The sequence below is a fragment of the Lissotriton helveticus genome, chromosome 1_2 (genome assembly GCF_964261635.1).
Source record: "Lissotriton helveticus chromosome 1_2, aLisHel1.1, whole genome shotgun sequence".
Taxonomy (NCBI): Eukaryota; Metazoa; Chordata; class Amphibia; order Caudata; family Salamandridae; genus Lissotriton; species Lissotriton helveticus.
Genome location: NC_136058.1, coordinates 309,041,251 through 309,059,408, shown reverse-complemented (window position 1 = coordinate 309,059,408; position 18,158 = coordinate 309,041,251). Strand labels below are relative to the sequence as shown.

Below are 18,158 nucleotides of genomic sequence, written 5' to 3'. Positions count from 1 at the left end.
GCTCTCTAACGTGGCTCCCGACCCCGTCCTGCTTATCCGCCGCATTTCATCCGTTCTCTGACCTGAGGTCCCCCCTACAGCCACGGGGGCCTCACAGCAGTCGTCAGTGCCAGCCCTGGAGCTGTGATTGTACTGGTTTTGTGCTGTAAGAAAAAGCGGAGCACATCTACTGGGTGAAGGTCCGGCTGGGGGCAAGATGGCGCCCGTATCGGAGCTCCGACTCCACATCTGACCGTGCCCGCTGTTGCTGCCTTGTCCTGCGACGGAGCTGGGGAGCGGACCCTTCTCCGACGCACCGGAACCCTGCAAGTGCCTTTCTGGGCTGCCTGTGACTGATTGGCCGGTTCCTTGCCAGATCCACGCGGCCCGAACGGACACAGTGAGACTCCTCCTACGCTGGGGTCCGCCTACTCAACACCCCGGCTTCTGGGCCTGTAGCTGCAGGAGCTAGGTGCCTCTTCCCGAGTGGATCCCGACTGTGCCCCGACCAGCTGTATTGTACCGATCGCCGCAATTCTGCGACCCCCTACACCGGAGGTACGTCTGAGGCTGGGCTCCTGCTGAGACTCGGGGCGGCACCGATCCTCTGTTGTGTCCGGTTGCTCACTGCTGCGCCTGGCTGACACTTACTCCCTCCCGCTTTCCGGCTGCTGCGGGCTCGCGCATCCCTGGCCTCCTCACATCGCCCCGGGTGTGGGGCCTCTACTTACTGGCACGTGCTGTCTCCCGGTCTGCTCTTACCCCCTACAGGATCGGCCTGTGTGGCCTTGGGACTTCTGTGCCGATTTCGGAACCTAGACCCTGTGACTCATTGGCATTGAGGCCTGTGCGCCGCGTTTGGGGGTGCTCCACTCTGAGACGACGCTGTGCCAGCACGCAACAGTGACCCAGGCGGTACCGCACTGGCAATTGTGGGCTGGGCGACTTGTTTGGCTGCCTTCCACCTGCAGCCCTAGACGCAACCTGACCCTCCTGGGTGCCCTCGAGAAGCTCCTGCGCCATTGCTAGCCGGATTCGCCCTTTGCTGTGGTGCCATCTTCGGACTGGGTGGCCCCGAGCCGTCATAGCCCTGCAGCGTTTCCTGGCGCCTGCCCGGATCTCCTCCGTGCCTCTGCGCCACTCCTGAGCTCTACCCGTAGCCGCTGCCCGCTGGAAGCTCTGGGGCCTGCCATTCTTTGGGCACTGGTCTACCTGCCCTACTTGGACTAACAAGCCGAGTGTGTGCCGCCCCTCTTCCTTCATTGACCATATCTCCTGCCACACTCTGACTCCCCTTGGACCCTGCGCGCTGCATCCTTGACATCTTTATTCCCCATGGCGTCGTCAAAGGCGACCAGACCCTCCAACCAGAGGCAGCTCAACAAGAACTCCTGGAGCGCTAGGGGAGGCGAGAAACCTGCACCCTCCCCTGAGACCCCGAGTCTTGCGTCCCCCTCGCCAGGAGCGAAGACCCTTACCCTGGAGGACGTTATGCAGGCGATTGCTGGGGTGAGGTCATCCCTGGAGACGCGGATTGACTCGGTCAATATAGAGGTGACGGCTGAGGGCTGACCTGCGGAAAATGGACTCCAAGGTCAAAGATGTGGAAGTTAAAACTGCGGCCCTGATTGACGATACTTCTACCCTCCAACGACAGGTGGAACAACTCCAGAAACAACAGCAACAAATGAGCGAGCTCCTGGATGGTTATGAAGGAAGGGCGCGACGTAACAATATTCGAATTTTGGGCGTGCCGGAACGGATGGAGGAGCCAGCAGCAGACCTCTTTGTCGAAAACCTGATCACCACCCACCTCCGCCCGAAGAAGCTTTCAACCTTCTTCTCCATTGAGCGAGCGCACAGGGTCCCTGGTGGCAGACCCAAGACAGGGGCTCCCCCACGACCTATTATTGCGAGGGTCTTCAATTTCTGCGACCGTGACGCCATCCTGCAGGCAGCCCGGGCGGGACCGTCTCTTCTCCTGGAGAATGCCCGCATTACATTGTTCCCGGACTATACCATGAAGGTCCAGGCTAGGCGCCGTAGCTTCCTGGAAGTCAAGAAAGCTCTACGGGACAAGCAAATCAAATATTCCATGCTTTTCCCGGCGAAATTGCGGGTGGAACACGACGGCAAAGCGTGGTTCTTCTTCTCGCCGGAGGAAGTATGGGACTGGCTGGAGGGCTGGCGCCGTGCTGGGAGATCTCAGAGCCGACGGGAAGCCCGTGACGACCAAGATGATCGCGCAAGTACTGAACAGATGCCTGGAAGCCAGGACCTCTTTACCGGTACAAATGATGTGGGGGACTAGTGTCACTACACCTTGGGGAGCCGGCTATGCACGGCCTTTGGGGTGCTGATTGGCGGGTATGCTCCTCTTAAGGAGACTTCATTGCAGGGGCCTCTTTGACATTACAGTTCTCCACGCCATGTCAGCATCGGCTTCCGGATGGTGTGTTCTTCGGCCCGAGGTGAGGCCGCACTGACTACTTACCAGGTACTCTATTTGATATGTGAATGTGGCACTGTGATTTGTATACCGTTTGACTTCTTCATGTGTTTGATGGTCACATCACTACTAGTGTCAGGCGGGGGTGGCACCGGCTCACCGAGCACCCCTAACATGGTTGGGAGGGCGACAGGCACTCTGCCTAGTTGGGGTGTGGATAGTTTCAAGTCCGCGGGCAGGGAAGCAGGGAGGGGGGATGGATGGGGGGGTGGGTGGGTCTGGGTTTCTACTGTTGTTATTGCATTGTCATTGTTTTCCTTGTGTTTTTTTTTTGTTGATTTGCAGAGTCCTCTTCTGTCACATTGGTCAGGTCTCTAGATCCACTATAGGTCTTAAGCTGACTAGCGGTTTGCCCCGTGGGCTAACTGGTCCACTAGGGCCTTGTGAGCTTCCTCTTCCTCACTGTGGCGTTGCCTTCCCGCACTGGTATTTCCGTCAGCCCTACATTCACTTCTCCTTCCTGATGATTCCCTTAGTTCATAATGAAGATGCACCCCCGCTCTCGAACCCTCACGATCCTGTCCTGGAATGTTAACGGGCTGGGTCATAAGATTAAGAGAAGTGTGGTCCTCCAATACCTTCGTCGCCACTCCCCCGATATTGTCCTCTTACAGGAAACACACCTGGTGGGTAACACTTGCAGGGCTCTCCAACGAGGGGGCTATACATTATTAGTTCACGCGGGCTTCACCTCGGGATCCCGCGGCACGGGGATCCTAATTAAAAAGAGTCTGGCACTTACTGCTTCCAAGACGTGGGCTGACCCCCTGGGCCGCATTGCGACTGTCGAAGCTACATGGGAGGGCCGCCCGTTGAATCTGGTCTCCGTCTATATTCCACCTACACTCGTACAGGACTCCCTTAAAGAACTAGGCACTCGCATATTGGGCCTCCCCGTCGGTACATTACTGATCGGCGGTGATTTCAACCACACGATGTGCGATGACCTAGATCGCAGCCCTAAGCGTGGCTCTCATCGGTCGCGCTCCGACTTATTCGACTTTGCTCAGGCCATGGGGTTGGTAGACATGTGGCGCCACCAGAACCCGACTACAGCATATTTTACACATTATTCAAACGCACACAAAAGCATGTCCCGCATTGATTATTTGTTCTGCCCCACAGCTGATCTCGGCTTCTTCCTCCGACCACGAGGTCTTCCGCGAGGCATCTCCGATCACTCGCCCCTAAGTGTAGATCTGACCTGCCATCGTCCATATACCCGGGGCCCTGTAGTTATTAGCCCCTGGCTTATGCAGATACCTGATATTAAAGACGCCCTCTTTGAACGTACCGAATTTTACTTCGCTGAAAATGTCGGCTCCGTTGACTCCGCGGTGATACTCTGGGAGGCATACTTGGCAGTCGTAAAGGGCGAGGCGCTGACACTGAAAACGGGCTACCTACGTAAACATAATGAACAGATCCTTCGGGCAGAATCGGACCTCGTCCATCTCGAAATGGCACACAACACCGCTCCCACTGTCGACACCGCTGCTTCCCTCCGTACACAACAACTGGCCTACCAAGCGCTGGCCCAGGAGAGGGCGCGAGCCCGCCTGCTACACTCGCGCCACCGAGTTTATGAATTCGGAGATACTGCTGGAAAAATGCTCGCTTGGCTTGAGCGCCGGGATCAGGGCTCTAGGTGGGTACCCTCCATCCTTAGGCCGGATGGGATCACAGTTAATGACCCGCAAGATATTGCGGAGGCTTTTGCAGACCACTTGGAGAAGGTGTATACTGCGGGTCCCTCCTACACACCAGAAGAATCTAGACAACTCCTGGCGGAGATGCGTCTTCCGCTTATTTCTGATGAAGATAGGGCAGCATTGGACGCTGACATTACAGTGGAAGAACTTACGTCGGCACTATTTGCCGTTAACTCCGGCAAAGCTATGGGCCCAGATGGAGTCCCAATCGAATTCCTCAAAGGCATGGCCGGAGAGATTACCCCACATCTAAGAAATATGTTTCTGCGAAGTCGAGACAATGGTGTCCGCCCACTGGCTCAGCGGCTGGCCTCCATTGTTGTACTCCTCAAACCGAATAAACCACCCGATTGTTGCGGATCTTATCGACCTATCTCCTTGATTAGCGCAGAGGCGAAGGTCCTGGCTAAGATGTTGGCTACTCGTCTACTTCTAGTGCTCCCCTCCCTTATCCATGATGATCAATCTGGTTTTCTTCCAGGCCGCAACACAGCATTGAACCTGCGTAGAGTCAATAATGTCATGAGTCGTCAATCGGTTATCCAACAGAATGCGGCCATTTTATCCCTTGACGCTACAATGGCGTTTGATTCGATCGAATGGCCCTACCTCTTCGAGGTCCTAACCCGCTTTGGCTTTGGGCCCCAATTTATCAGCTGGGTACAGCTTTTATACACGGACCTCCTTGCCCAGGTTAGGGTCAACGACCACACTTCGCGCCAGTTTCGTCTCCATAGGGGCACCAGGCAGGGCTGCCCTCTATCCCCGTTACTCTTCGCTCTTACCCTCGAGCCCCTCGCGCATTGGGTCCGCACAGACGTCTCCGTCAGGGGTCTCCAGTGGAGGGATGAAGTGGTGGACAAAATCTCCCTTTATGCCGACGACATCTTGATTTATGTGTCCTCACCACGGTCTTCCATCAACAGCCTGTTTCACGTCCTCACTAATTTTGGTAAATATTCGGGTTATTCCATTAACTGGACTAAATCCACGCTATATATGTTGCATGGCCCTCCTCCCCGACTGCCCCAGGGGTTCTCCATCGCGATAGCCACTGATGGCTTTCAATATCTTGGTATCTTCATCACACCTGACCCGAAGGTATTTCGTGACCGGAATTTGCTAGGCCCCCTTCGCAGACTCCACAGCGACGTTGCACATTGGCGATCCCTCCCGCTGTCTCTTCCGGGCAGAGCGGGTCTGTTTAAAATGCTAGCTCTTCCGCACTTTCTCTATGCCCTGCAAAACTGCCCCTTCTTGATCCCAGACTCTTATTTTCGCATGGTGGAGGGAGAGCTTCGTCTTCTACTGTGGGACGGTGGTGCCGCTCGGATTGCCCTGTCTAAACTTTTTCAGGGCTGGTACGACTGAGGCATTGCCCTGCCCAACCTCCGCCTCTACTATTGGGCGTCACAGTTGGTGGCCGTCAACCATTGGATACACGGCTCACCCCTTAATCCGGCCTTCCTCCTTGATAGAATCCAAACTGGACGGGAGGGCTACTTGGGAGCCCTCTACAGCAAGCCCGCTAAACATAGATACGTCGGCCCTATGGCCCACACAGTTGCACTGTGGCACAAAGCCAATAAGAATCTGGGGTGAGCTGACACACTCACTAAAGCTACCCCCTTGTGGTCGTCACAACGCTTGGGATCCCTCTGCTTTTCCCAGGGATTCGGTAACTGGGACATGATAGGGATTTCTGAGGTGGGGGATCTGGTCCACAAAGGTTCTATTCTGTCTTTTAAGGCTCTCCAGACCAAGTACTCCTTGGCGTCCACTGAATTTTTTCGTTATCTGCAAATTTCTCATGCCATTCGGTCCGCCATTCCAGACCTCTCTTCGATTCCTCTTATTTCTCCCCTAGAAGACAGATTGTTATCAGAACCGCTCCCTGAGAAGGCTATCTCCTACACTTATCGGAAACTGTGTAATAACCTTCCCAACTCTTTCCCGTCACTGCGAGTCAAATGGGAAGCTGACCTGGGCCCCTTCGATGAGGAAGAATGGCGTTCGGCCCTCATGTCCCCTAGACAAGCGGCTATCTGCCATAGGTTTCGCCTGATACAACTGAAGGTGTTGCATAGGGCTTACATGTCTGCTCTTACTTTGGCAAAAATTGGACGGCGCCCTGACCCCTTGTGCCTGCGAGGCTGTAACTTACCTGGCACCTTCTTTCACATACTGTGGGACTGTCCAAGAATACAGGAGTTCTGGGGCCGCGTTCTCACGAAAATGAGCGACTCTTTGGGTAAACCATTGCCACCGCTGCCGAGACCATGTGTCCTCTCTGTCTTGGGTGCCAACGACCTTAATGTTCAAGAACTGCAATGGGCGACTCTGGGTTTTCTACTAGCCAAACGCTCCATTGCAATGAAGTGGGGTTCCCGAGATAGACCCTTAGTGGTGGGATGGGTGGCTGAGATGGATCGATGCATGATAGCGGAGAAGACTGTCTACAAGATACGGGGTTGCCCTAAGGTGTGGGACAGGAAGTGGGGGCACTGGAATGTATACAGAGGCGAACTGTGTGATTCTCCGTCTGCTGAACTGGCTATGTCACGTGCTGGACCGGTGGGAAGGATTCGACATTAATTATTGCTGCGTCCTTACTGTGATGTCCCTTCCTATTTGATACTACAAGTGTGACTATTATTTGACTCTGCTTTTTTTTTTTTTTTTTTTTTTTTTTTCCATTTCATTTTTATTTTATTTTCATGTTTCACTTCTGTGGTTGTTGTTGCTTTTATAATAGAAAATACTGAACAGTTGATTATACTGCCTTACGATCGCATCCCTGGTCTTATCATCACGTCTTGACCTGTACTTGCCGCCGAGCCTCCGGGATGTCGGCATGGGGGCTGTGTCAGATTCTGTGTTTCAGTGGCTACTATACGCTGCCGGCCCCAGGGTTGTAGGCAATCACCAGCTGTGTATACCATACCTATTGCAATAAAAACGGTTTAAATAAAAATAAAAAAAAAAGACTGTTCTGCTGAAAGTCAGGAAATACCAAAATTATTTAAAAGACAGTTAAGAGCATGTCATAATGTTTTCTTTTCTAGTGCCTTACTGAGCTTCACAAGTGCAAAAAATGTCTCAAGGCAATTAAGAGTCCGCTTTTATCATTTTCTTTTCCACTGCCATCATAAACCTCACAAATGTACAGTTCAACTGGGGGTCCTGGGGTGCAAGGCAGGCAAGAACTGCCTGTCTCCGTGAACGGATTACTCGTGCGTTAAAATAGGATTTTAGCAGGTGCTTACGTTCTTCCAGCAATTTGTCACAAGAGCACAGCAAGTGCGGCATGTCCTCGGGCGCCGAGCCGCATAACCGACAGAGGAGGCCCGCCTGTTCTTTTAACCAGTGTGGGAAGTGGCGGATGCAAGGTAACAGACCCAGCCTGTACTTTAAGAACTTCATTTTTGTTGTTTTTGAATAACCTAGTTCAAGATAGTTATGCGGTGCCTGGGTGGTATATGAGTTCATGATCATCCAGCAATGTGATCTCTTTGTGAATGATGCCTTGTCTTCAATCCATGAAAGATACTTTATTGTTTTCTTGACCAATCTTTTCAGCGTTATATGGCTTGTCGGGGTATCCCAAAGCTGTTGTAAACCAAGATTCACCAGGCTCCTTTTGAGGTATTTGCTGCTGATGAGGCTGGATGTAGTTCTAGCTCTTCCCATAGATGGTTATTCAAGGTTCCTTGTTTGCTTTTTCGGGTTTTGTCCCACCTACAATATACGTGCCCTGTCTTACCAGGGTCTGTTTCTGGATGCCAAATTCAAGCCTGATTTGGGCCGGTGAAGTTTGTTTCGGCAGTCCAAATATTATCCTATAAGCAGCTATTACAGTTTAGTCCAGAGTCTTAGCATCTCTGCCTCTCAACACTTCACTTCCGTATGTTATTGTCGGCAACAGTTTAGCTCTTATTACTTGGGTCAGAGGCAGAAGAGACGGGCCCGTAAGTTTGCTATTTAGTGCTTTCAGAGCGATTGCTGAGGCGACGCCCTTGCCCCTGATACTAGTTTTCTGTGCTGTAAACAGGCCATTGTTGTCAATATTGACACCTAAATATAATATATACTAACGTATTCTCGATGCAAGTTTTTTTCCAGAACCAGCTGTGTGACTGGATACGTTTATTGCTAACTGTCATCGTCTTTGTTTTTTCTAGATTTATTGTCAGATCATTTAAGTCCGAATATCCCTGTGTTACATCTACGAGTTGTTGAAGCCCAACTTTTGTGTGGCTAATTAAGACTATATCGTCCGCGTAGAGGAGACACGGTAATAGGAGCCTTCCTAATTTCGGTGCATAGGAATTACAGCTATTAAATCCCCTAAGAACAAGTTAAAAAGAGTGGGAGCCAGAACACAACCCTGTTTAAGACCCTTGTTGGTTTCTATGCGTCTTGACAGGAGTGAGCCATCTCCCAACTTTATTTGAATCCTTGTCTCCGTATGTAGGTTGATCAACCGGTCTAACAGTGGTCCTGGTATCCTCCATCTTTTTTGTTTGGCCCATAACATATTCCGGTTTATATGGTCAAAGGTGGCCTTGTAATCAATAAAACAAAAGTGAATCGGCATTTTGGCTGTTTTAGCCTTGTCTATTAGCATACCCATTGCTAGGATATTGGAAGTTGTTCCCACCGATTTAGCAAAACCGGTCTGGTTAACCGGAATTAATGATTTCTCCGTGACCCAATCCTGCAGATCTTCCAAGAGTTTTCCAGTAAAATATTTGGCCTCATTATACATAAGGGCAATTAATCGGTAATTTTGGGGGAGAGACTTGTCCCCAGATTTGAATATTGGTGAAATAATTGAGCCCTTCCAAGAGCTAGGTAATATATTAAAGTGCCTTAAATCCAGAAATAATGGCTCAAGCGCAGCATCCCATTCTTTTTCCTCCTGTTTATAGACGATGGGCGGTATTCCGTTCGGGCCTGGTGCCCCATCTTTTCTTCCCTTTTTGATTTGGCAGATGATTATTTTTTGTCGAATTGACAATCCTTCGTTTGCCGATAGTACATGGTTTTCTTGATTACCTGTGTTCATTCGCAGTGACTGTCGGTTATTTGCGACAGAATTTCTTTCCACATTAACAGTTTCTGTCTTTGAGTAAGAGTACGTTTCTTGATTAAAGTGGTTTCTGAGGTAGCTTGCCCAGATTTCATCTGTGATGTTAGAAGAGATTCCTTCACGCATAGGTCTTAAGAAAAGGTTCATAGTTTTCCAAAATCTTGCGCCATTGCCTCTTTTGCAATCTGCATGTAGTTTAGCCCACATATTATCCTCCACGTCTAGTGGCTTCTGATTTTGTTTTTTTCAACAATACTTTAGATTCCTTTAGCAAGGTATGTTTTACAATATCCATAGGGCTATGCCGTAGTTGTCTCATCGTTTGATAGATTGATCTTTTTATTCCCTTAATCTTCTCTTTGTATTCTTGTGTGAAGTTTTTCATGCTACTGCTGCTCGATTGGCCGTGTTGCTTGCATCTTGTAGAGTAGTTTGCCATACTCGCTATAAAGAATTCCCATTTCTCAGTTTCATTTGAACCTACTCTAGTGAGGAAGAGCTGTTGGGCCTTTTCTAATGTGCTTCGATCCGTTGCTACCGAATATTTAATCCTTTTATAATTGATTGTGTGGACTCACTCTTTAGGCACCGTGGACAATTCATAGTTAGGTTTCCTGATGTTGAGAGCGATTTCTTGGGGACAATGATCACTGTCCGCTTTTTCCCCTATATGAAATGTGCTCATTCTTTGAAAGAAGGATAATGAAATGAAGGTATAATCTAATGTTGAGTTAGATCTCGATGAGTAAAAAGTGGAGACCGGTGGATTGTTTCCCTTGAATATTCCGTTTAGTGCTCTAATATTAAAAAGTTCAAGGTCATATAAAATCTGCTTGTCTACTTTGGTCGGTTTTGATGTTTGCGGCATCCCTTGAAATGGTATATCCCATGCTGAGTTTTGAGTTAGGTACTCATCTTCTGTTGAGTCTCCCATGAGTTTGAGATTAAAGTCCCCAGTGATAATCAAATCTGTTGATGTTGTTTCCCTTATACACTCCTCCATAAATTTACATAGTTATTTCGCTGCCTTTAATTTCCTTTTTGGGTGAATATAGGTGTTAATCAAAGTGAAGTTTGTTCCCTCCGTGCCTGTTTCTTGTCGCAAGAAGTTAAGGTTTACTGCTATTGAGCCGAGGGAAGATGGGCCAACTTCTTTAACCACTTAGGCACTAGTGGCTGAGACATAGGTTACTAAACCACCTTGAAGATTACCATATTTCGCCCTCCTTGTGGCACCTATGAAAAAACGCAAGTAACCCTGTAAGTGCGACGCATCAGCTTACGATGTTTCTTGCAGTGCCAAAATGTCAAATGACCTTAAATAGCTGATAAAATCCGGGTCCATCATTTTTAAGGCCAGACCGTTAACATTCCATGAACATATTCTTAGGCAGTTTTCCTCTATTGATCTTAAGTTTGTCTTTTGTCAAGTTGCATGGATGTTTATTGTTCTGGCGATCCATCTGAGATTGCATAGACTTGTTGGAAGTGGTGTCCCCTCGTTTAAGATGCTGGCATTTTGCGTGTTCCTTGCACCATTTGAGCCCATTGCACCTCTAAGTACCGATATTCCTTGCCTAATTACAGGATCTTGTGCCCCCTCTGCAACAACAGGAATTAGTATTTCTGCATAGCTCGGTTTTGTGTACGGAGTTATAGTTATCCCCCAGTTTGTGAATGTTTCAGCCTCTGCAAATATTTTGTGTGCAATTGACAATGTCAACCATGTTGCTTTTGTTTTTTCTCTGCTTGACCCATCCTCGACTATAAATTCAATCGAGACCAGGTCTGCTGATGTCACATCTTTTAGAGAGTGAATGTGGGTTATCAGCCTTAAGATGTTGCCCCTATTCAGTATGTTCTACCTCTCTTTTGATGCATATTCTGGACTCAGCAATATAATGTTGGTTAGGTTTAATAAGTTTTCCGGTCCCCTGATCTTTTTATCGAGTCCGCTAATTTGGATGGATTCCTGGCCTTTTGTTTCTGGCAATAGGGCCTGAATTGTAGACGAGTCTTCTTCCTATCTTTTTTTTATAACGTGTTATTTCTTGTCCTGCTTGGTTATGCCAGTGACCCATCTCTCCTTGCCCAGTTTCAGCGGGCCTGCCTCCCAGTTCCTTAGTGTGTTCCGTTGAACTATGTGTGAATGATGACACTTGTACAATGGAAACCTGTTCTCTATCGGACATCTCTGCAGGATCGTTGCTTGTTGGTTTTGTAAACATTTTAGGCAGGATCAGTTGAGCCTTTTCGGTCTCAGGCTTTATTACCAAGGTGACTACATCAGTTTCTGTTTTGTTCACAGAGGAACAATTTGTGGTGGCACTCATCCTTGGTTGGTTCTGCTGCAGTTTAGGTTGCGTTTTTCTTTTTATTGATATTGGTTGGTAAGTTACGTTTGAGCCATCCGGGTGCACAACTTCTAAATTCTCGCACCTAGTGTTACTCGAGGTATGAAATTTCTCATTTTCCTCCTTCATTTTGTCACCAGGCTGCGTTGTCATGGTTGGTGCTAATGTCCCAAAGAGATGCTTGAATCCTTCATGAATCAGATTAGTTTTTTGATTGCGGCCTTTCCTTTTTTTTTTTTTGCTCGTCTTTGTTTTGCATTCATTGTTTTGTCACCATTATCTTCAAGTAAAACCTCAGACGTCAGGTACTTTGATAGCTATGTTGTCTCGTTCTCTAATCTTAGGCTCCTGTGGTACCTTTCTCCTTTTTTTTTTTTTGCTTCAATCGGTGCTATGTTTATTGTGTTTGTTAGATCAAATGTTTCATTTGCCATAGTTTTTCCTGATAATTCTTTATCTGAGCCCTGTGCGGACATTTTGATTTGGTTACATAGGTCATTTAGCATAGCTGGAAGGGAGGTCAGTTTATCTATTATGGGCCCGCATCCACAAGATAGGTTCACGCCTTGCGAATGATCATATTTACTTTGTTAGACTGTATTTAATGAGCCCAGCTTCCCATCGATGGCAACCACGAAGACTGCCAAGGTATCTAAGAGTGTCAGTTCGGTGTCCATTTTGTCGGATTGGTATTAAAGAGCCTCTACCAAGAGTTGCATTGTTTTTAGCAAGCTGGACCAAGCACCTTCCTGATTTATCTGTTTTTGTAGGCCTTCCTGGTTTTCTGAGTTTGTCACATTTTGATCTCCTTTGGATTCCCTCCCTAGTTGATGATCTTGATTAAGTTCTGGTGTCCCACTCAACGCGTTCCCAGTGGATTCGCTACTACATTTATCTTGGGAGTAGGCAGCCAAGAGGTCTTCCCACTCTTCCTTTCCCAGATATGAAGAAATTTCTGTTTTTTCTACTGCGTCCGTTCCTGGCCTACCATCTTTTTCTTATGCCACCGCTTCTTTTAGCGTTGTTGTTTGTTCCTTACAATGAGGAGTTGGCGTCAGAGCTATTTGCGGGGTGTCCGTTCCTTTCCATTCCTCCTTTTCCTTTTTCCAGTCAGATTTATTATTATTATTAGGCAGGTGCAGTTTTGCCTCAGGGATTCCCAATCCGCAAATCGTTGGTATATCAGTTATACCACAGTTATCAGAACTGTTATTATTTTGCGTTGATCCTCCGGCACCAACTGCATCGTCAGCTTGTTTTTCCATTATATAATCGATGTCTTCTCCCAAAATCTCTGTTGCTTCCATAGATCTATGTACTTTGATTAAGCCAGTAACAATTTTCTGTTCCTTATCTATAGTGTTAATATCATATGTTGTCCAAGTCCGAGTTTTTTTATGCTGCGGAGTTGATGTTGCCTGAGATGGACTAATAGCTGTCGTAATGGACGCATTAGGACTTCCCTTTTCATCTATAGTTCCGTATGCGCCAGATGATTGTAATGGTTTTGTCGGTTGTGTTGCCTGTATTGACTGACCTGGCAAAAGTGGTGATTGAAGGCCCTGTACCTCACTCACTTTTGAAAATAGGGCATCCCCTGCATTTTTTAGGAAGCATAACTTAGTGTAGATTTTTGGTTGAAACAAGGATTGGCAGTTTTTTTAATTATTTGATGTGAAAGTTGCTTCCAGAGTTAATGGCTGCCCCGAAATATTGGAATCTGTGCTTGAATCAATCATTTCAATTAAGGAAGCATCCTTCTGTGTTGTTGGCCTGGTTTCAGGTGTAGTTTCGTCCCTTGCGCCCTCGAGCAGCTTAGGCGTCCGCTTTTCTTTGACCATTGCTCCACGGACCCGGCCTGATCTCATGATATTTTTTGGGGACTTTTTAATCCTGATGGTTTTGCACCTGATATGCAAATCAAAAAACTGAAAATTAAATTGGACTTTGTTGTCTTTAAATTTAGTTATTTTTGGGAGGCAGTGAAGGGGAGAGGTGAAGTAGGCTCCACATTCTGTATTCCCCAGTGATCTCAGGGCTGCTGAGGTTGGGTTGCTAACTAGCTTACTAGTAGGTCACACAGGTCACACACCTACTCTGAGTGTGGGCTTTATCGGTGGCTCCTCGCGGGTCTGCCCTGCCGCCGCCGCCGCTCAAGGCTCACCGCCCCCTGGCTAGCGTCTCCCCCGGCGGCTAGCGGCTCCTCTCTGCCGACGCCGCTGCTGCCCACCGCTGTGCTACACAGAGCTGATTTGTGCCTCCCGCTGCTTGCGGCTTCCGTCCCCTTGCAGAAGGGAAGCGAGGAGGCAGGATCACCTGCAAGCTCACCGCAGCTCCTTCACGACACCTCGGCACTCTCAGCGCTCAGCAGCTCGGCACTTGGCAGCCAGCCACCAAACTCAGGAAACAGGAAAGGGAGACTGAGGTTCGGTTTCTGGGCTACAAGGAGAAATGGGCTGGTGCAAGCTGAGGAGAGGGTGGGCACAGAGTAGTAGATGATTAATGAGCCTCACCTCCGCTCCCAACCACGGCTCTCCTCCTGCTGTGCTCTTCTGCCCCGGGCTCCAGCAGTCCTGTGAGCTCACCCGCAGAGCTCCGGCAGATTTCGGACTCAGACTGGATCCAACAGCTCTCACGGGTCTCCCGCGGCTCTCGTGGGTCTGCCGCGATTCTCACGGGTCTCACGGGTCTCCTGCAGCTCTCCCGGGCCACCTGCGACTCTCGCGGGCCTTGCGGTCTTGCGGTTCTCCCGCGGCTCCCCGCGGCTTGCGCTGGTCTCACACGCCCGGCAGCACTCTCTCAGCAGCACTGTACTGCCTGCCTCTCGCTGTCTAGACCGGAACCGGATCTCTCAGGGGGAGGGGGCAGGGTTGACAAAATTGGAGGTTGAAAAGTGTGATTGGCCCAGTTGGTTGCAGGATTCATCTTCAGATGCTTCAGTGTGTGTGAGCGAGGGTGGCTCTGGGGACATCACTTGTTCATAGCACGTCACTCCGCCGATTGGTGATGACACCCTGCTGCTATGAAGGCATGTGCTCAAGAGGTCAATGGACCTCCACCAAGTGTTGGGGTAGGTTGTCATCAAAAGAAAATGCCTTGCAAATTTAATGACTATGTTATGAGACTGCTAAAATTCAGATGTATATGAAGTTGCGCCTCGCAGCTTTTATCAGTTTTGTTTTTATGCTTGTTTGTATTTATTGTTTGCAAAAGCAGGGAGAAGTTGTTATATGAGAGCATCCCGGGTGCTTCTGTAGCACGTGGATGCTCTGTGTATATGTATGCCAGGATACTCAAGAGTAAGCGTGCGCGTTATAAATTCCCATATAACATAACATAACATTTACTTGAATGGTGTTCCACGATCAGAAGATGAAACGATGATCGTGAGTACTCGGTGAATGTTTGTTCAGTTGCTGTAGACCTTCAAACGCATCAGGAGCTCTCAGTCGTGGGTGTCTGGATTGGAATAAATTAACTCAATAAACCTTACTTTTGTGGAGTCATCTTCAACTTAACACTGTCTATTCTGTGTGGTCCTACATTTAAAATGGAAAAATCTAAACTACAAGAACCAGTAGGCAACAAAAAAAACAGAACCTGATGAACTAACCTTTTCTGACTAGGAGATTTATAACTACATGTATATCAAGTTAAGGAGTGTGTTCCAACGTAGTAGGAGGTGGAACTGAACTGGAAGAACCTGGTTGCGGGGTATGTTTGCAAAATTATTGGTGGGGCTCCGCCATAGACATAATTTAGGGGTTGCAGCTGATTATGTAAATCAACGTCTGTGCCTTCTAGTTAAATTTGTAGCTCCATCGAGGTCCAATGCTGTGCACCTGCTGTTGGGATAATATTAGTGTTGCGACATAGCCCTTATCAATAGGACACAATGAATTCAATGTGGCTTTTTCAGTTAGAAGTCATAGTTATGTGCGTGCTGACGTGTAAGCAGATTGCACTGCATTTTTTTATAATTGGATTTATATAAGGCCTACTGCTCCTGATGAGGTATTGAAATTCTTTATGGTAGGTAGCATGTTACTCCCGGAGATTGGAGGTTTTAAGCGAAGAAAGCTGTAAGGAAGTCAGGGTAGCCTTAAAAATCAAGAATATCCCAACTAAATCAAGAGTGGTAGCATGTATGTTATTAGGCGTTTAGTCCAGCAGGTTCCTTGGAAGTTTCACATGACTAAAACTTCCAGAACACATTTGGTTGCCAAATGAAAGCACTATGCTGTAAATAAACTATCTTGGTGCAATGAGCTTGTAAACTTAGTGATCGTGACCTGCGAATATGATGATGAAGAAAATCCAGAGCTCTTAAGTGTCTTAGTTCCATCAATCAGGATTTATAAAGCCTGACTAATCACCCAATAGGCTACTTAGGTGCTTGCAGGCCCCGGAGGCTTATTCGAATAGCCAGGTCTTGAGAGCCCTTCGGAATTCCAAAAGTGAGGTGATGGTCTGGAGGTGCGTTGGGGAGGCTATACCAGGTCTATGTTGTGATGTGGTAGAAAGAGCGTCACCCACTTCTGCTTCTGTAGATGTGGGGAGTACGGGCAAGCGAGAGGTAGGCGAAACGTAGTCTTCCCGATGGTTGGTGGAAGTTCTGGCTGTGGTTAATGTAGGCGGGTCCTTGCTTGTGTAGAGCCTTGTGTGCATGGGTCAGCAGCTTGAATTGGCATCTCTTCTGTGCGGGGAGCCAGTGGAGTATCCTGGAGTGGGGTTTGATGTGGGTTCATAGGGGAAGGCCGACAATGAGTCTGGCTATGGCGTTCTGTATGGTCTGAAGCTTCTGTAGAAGGTGTGCACCAATTCCTACGTGGAGAGCTTTGCCATAGTCCAGTCAGCTGGTGATGATTGTGTGTATCATGGTGCGTCTCATGTGCAGGGGTAGCCTCTTGAAGATCTTACGTAGCATGCGCAGAGTGAGGAAGCAGGCGGAGGAGATTGCGTTGATCTGTGATTTCATTGTGAGCTTGTTATCAATGATGATTCCGAGTTTCTGCAGTGGTTGCGGGGGATTGGGTGTGGATCCTAGGTCTGAGGGCCACTAGGAGCCATTCCATGTGTTGCTGCTGTTGCTCAATATCAGTACTTTCATCTTGTCGGTGTTCAACTGCAGGCAGTTGTTCCTCATCTAGTCAGCAACGTTTGTCAAGCATCTGTAGAAGTTGGTTCTTGGGGTGTTTGGGTCGTTGGTAAGTGAGAGGATGAGTTGTGTGTCGTCTGCGTAGGAACTTATGTTGATACTGTGGGATCTGATGATGTTGGCTAGTGGGGTCATATATGCGTTGAAGAACGTGGGGCTGAGGGATGACCCCTGGGGGACACCGCAGGTGATCTCCTTGGGTTCAGTGGTGAAAGGGGAGGTGGATCCTCTGGGTTCTTCTGGTGGGGAAGTAGGTGATCCATCTGAGAGTGTCCTCTAAGATGCCAATTTGGTAGAGTCTTTCGATCAGTGTGTGGTGGGATACGGTGTCAAAGGCTGCAGAGAGGTCGAGCAGGATCAAAGCTGCTGTTTCTCCTTGGTAGAGGATGGTTCCAATTTCGTCGCTGGCTGCGATAAGGGCAGTTTCGGTACTGTGTTTTGGTGCATGATTAGGTAATCCAGTTCAGTTTTTTCTTATGTTTTGGTTCTTCTAGACTCCATTTTATAATGGGTTCAACAGGACTGTAATACCAGAATAAGAGATCAATTAACAAGATTGAAGTTTTTGACATGAAAACTATAGAAACCATGTACACATACGTATCAATGCTTGAACATCATAGATGTAATGATTATTGATGTCAAATAATTTCACACATATTCTGATAGCAGTATATTGATATAAGACCAAATCCACTAATTACACAATTTTATCCACTGTATTCTATTTAATTTCGTTTAATTTTCTCTTCAGTTTTATGACTCAAACACAACGGCACCTGGCATTTTGATAATGGTTCCCTAAGACTTTCTTTTCTTTATTGCACCTATTCCATTCAAAGGCGACATACGAGTCAACTTCAGCAGAAAATCACAACAGGAATAACATGCCAGTTGTTATCACCACTCCATCACCAGCAAAGATCAGAGAAAACTAAAGGAGAAATGGTGGGTCACCGGAAATTATCATTGTATGAAACCCAAGGATGGTGTGGTGTTCAATCATTGAAGCCTCTGGTGTATATCATTTTTTAAGTCGAGTCTTCAAGACATATTGTATTCAGGGTTTGGGGGGTTTGACTCCGCCGCAGTTTTTTATTTACCACTTCGATTGCTCTTCAATACAGCTTGCTTTCTAATGGTTCATTGCCCCTCCTTGTCCCTCCACCTTCTATATGGTTGCATCCCAAACAGCACAGACTAATTACTCAGTCACCTTACACTGGAGAGCTTATCTTGCAGTTCTGGTGTACTCTTTCATCTTAGTTTTGTTCTCGTGTTACTGGAACGCATGGCAGCCACTTTTGCACATGCCAGCTTGTTCCTGAGCCACTCTTTTATATTTGTTTCTTTC

At 47.9% G+C, this 18,158-nt stretch overlaps 1 protein-coding gene across 4 annotated transcripts in view; it reads left to right on the top strand.

The window, feature by feature from the left end:
• The window catches only part of LOC144802186 (uncharacterized), a 259,636-nt gene that overhangs the window by 24,507 nt on the left and 216,971 nt on the right, over positions 1–18,158 (top strand). The window contains exon 1 of one of the 4 annotated variants that reach the window (XM_078671795.1): positions 17,733–17,752. The exons of the other annotated variants lie outside the window; for them this stretch is intronic. The gene's annotated coding sequence lies outside the window, so the exon portion shown is untranslated. Of the gene's footprint in view, positions 1–17,732; positions 17,753–18,158 lie in introns of those variants that run through there. 4 annotated transcript variants of the gene reach the window in all.